This window comes from Pseudophryne corroboree, chromosome 4 (genome assembly GCF_028390025.1).
Source record: "Pseudophryne corroboree isolate aPseCor3 chromosome 4, aPseCor3.hap2, whole genome shotgun sequence".
NCBI classification, from domain to species: Eukaryota; Metazoa; Chordata; class Amphibia; order Anura; family Myobatrachidae; genus Pseudophryne; species Pseudophryne corroboree.
This window is the reverse complement of record NC_086447.1, coordinates 24,789,679-24,792,405: the sequence shown is the minus strand read 5'-3', so window position 1 is coordinate 24,792,405 and position 2,727 is coordinate 24,789,679. Positions and strand designations below refer to the sequence as shown.

Below are 2,727 nucleotides of genomic sequence, written 5' to 3'. Positions count from 1 at the left end.
AGATGATCCCTGAGATCCCCGATCCTATAGAAGGCTGAGTGTATAGGTGAGAGGATTTGAGAGATGATCCCTGAGATCCCCTATCCTATAGAAGGCTGAGTGTATGTCACAACTGAGGGCCTGAGCTGACGGGAGGCAGCCTCAGTTGTAGGGGTTGAGATGTAACGGAACCTGGGAGGTTGTATCAGACCCCTAGACATGTAAGTAACATGTAGAAGAACTGCCCGAAGGCGTGACCACGACAACCAGGGTAAAAGTCAATGATGTTTATTTATGACAAACTCCGTAACACAGCAGCAGTAAAAGAAAACATAAAAATCAGCAGAGGATAAATACAGTTCCTGGGTACTACAGGGTGGCAAGGGCCACAGGGCTCTGGTAGTGTGAGATAGTTCTTATAATCTTCTAGATGGAAAGTCCTTACCAGGCCCGACTGTAGCAATGGAGATAGCCCAGGATCGTACCAGCTGGTGTTCCAGGGAAAGCTGGGCTGCTGTGGATAAAACGGCTGCTGTGGGTACTGGCTGGAACCAGGCTGATGTTGGCACGGAGTGGATACTGGCTGGAACCAGTTAAATAATAAATGTAGTTTGAGAGCGATGGAATATGAAGTGATGTTTGGAGTTTGAGAGCGGTGAAATTATAATGCCGGTGATAAATGATAATCTGCAGAAAAGGGTACCGGCACTTTAAGAAGAGCTGACCTCTGCTGGAAGCTGGATGCTGAAAGCAGGTGGATCTGTAGCTGGAAGCAGATGAATCCAAATGGATAGGAGAGTCAGGCTACACCGCAGGTGGAATGCTGGTGCGGGTCTCTTTAGTGGAAGTGTGGAGATAGGAGCTGGAACCTGGAAAACAACCACAGGAGAGAGACAAACTGGAACTAAGTTTGACAACCAAAGCACTGACGCCTTCCTTGCTCAGGCACAGCATATTTATACCTGCAGCAAGGAAGGGATTGGCTAGGCAATTATGCAGATTAACAATGCAAACAGCAGATTGGTGGAAATGAACAGATGACAGAATCCAAGATGGCTGCGCCCATGCAGACACTTGGAGGGAAGTTTGGTTTGTAATCCATGTGGGAATTAAAACAGTAATGGCGGCGCCGGCCACAGGAGACAGGAGACGCCAGACTGATAAGTGCACATTTAACCACGCGGGCACAGCGGAGGCCGCGGCTGACGTAATCACCACTCTGACATTCTGCATGTAGAAATTCAGGAACAGCGGCGGAGGCCGCGGGAGACGCCATTCCGGATGTAACAGGCGTTGCGGTGACCGCGTCTCAGAGTGACAGGAGAGGAGGCAGGAATGTGGACATCAGCATAACAGATGGGATCCGGTCCTAGAACGCTGAGCCAGCCTTAGAAGGCATCTGAAGGGTAAGTAATGGCGTCCAGATACCCGGATCGTGACAGCGTATAGGTGAGAGGATCTGAGAGATGATCCCTGAGATCCCCGATCCTATAGAAGGCTGAGTGTATAGGTGAGAGGATCTGAGAGATGATCCCTGAGATCACCGATCCTATAGAAGGCTGAGTGTATAGGTGAGAGGATCTGAGAGATGATCCCTGAGATCCCTGATCCTATAGAAGTCTGAGTGTATAGGTGAGAGGATCTGAGAGCTGATCCCTGATATCCCCGATCCTATAGAAGGCTGAGTGTATAAGTGAGCTGATCCCTGAGATCCCCGATCCTATGGAAGGCTGAGTGTATAGGTGTGAGGATCTGAGAGATGATCCCTGAGATCCCCGATCCTATAGAAGGCTGAGTGTATAGATGACAGTGAGGCAGGTTGTAGTCGTGGCCGAGTGGTTAAGGCGATGGACTAGAAATCCATTGGGGTCTCCCCGCGCAGGTTCAAATCCTGCCGACTACGGTCATTTTATTATTTATTTTTTATTGTGTTCAGGTGACAGAAAACCTGCGGCAGAGACTATTATTAGGGAGTGTATGTAGGGGGGGGACATGGGTAACGTAAAGGAGATGGCAGTAATACTCTGTCTATACCCCCTGCTGGTGACTGCAATGTAATGCACCTCTGGTATAGATACTCATCCACATACTAAACACATGGGCTATATTTAGGCACTCCAGGTCTTGTACATAGTGAAAAGCTGCATTCAAAGCGTTCACATCAAACCCAAACCAACGTTTCAGTGTGACCGTTGTGAATACAGCTTTTCACTATTTACAAGACCTGGAGTGCCGCTGGCTGCAGAGGAGTGCCGGGCCACCCCCAGCAAACTATATATATATTATACTGTATATAAATCCCATAAGGCAGCACTCCAATTAGAATTCAGTAATTTCTCTGTTGCCCTAAGTAAGTGCCCCCCAGCCAGGAGCCCAAATGTAGATCAGCGAATCGGTGGCACTCGGATAATAAACATGGATGAAACTTTAATTTGACATAAACGTTTTGAAGGTTTTATTCCCTCGTCATCTGGATACATACACCGTACAAAATTCAACAGGATTTATCCCGCACCAGTAACCATTAATAATACAGTTAGCTCTCTTTCCCTTCTCTTATTAATTTTTTAATGGCCTATATATATATATATATATATATATATATATATATATATATCAATATTATACCGATTTGGGAGTGCTACCCATAGCTTAAATGGATCGACAACAAAAAGGTCGACACACCTTAGGTCGATGTGAATTGGTCGACACACCTTAAGTCGACGTGGGCAAAAGGTCGACATGGGC

The 2,727-nt window shown here is 46.9% G+C and overlaps 1 non-coding gene across 1 annotated transcript; it reads left to right on the top strand.

Moving 5' to 3' along the window:
• Nucleotides 1–1,800: 1,800 nt before the first annotated feature.
• Nucleotides 1,801–1,882, top strand: TRNAS-AGA (transfer RNA serine (anticodon AGA)). The gene has a single exon. It is a non-coding gene; the product is annotated as a tRNA-Ser (tRNA).
• Nucleotides 1,883–2,727: the final 845 nt, after the last annotated feature.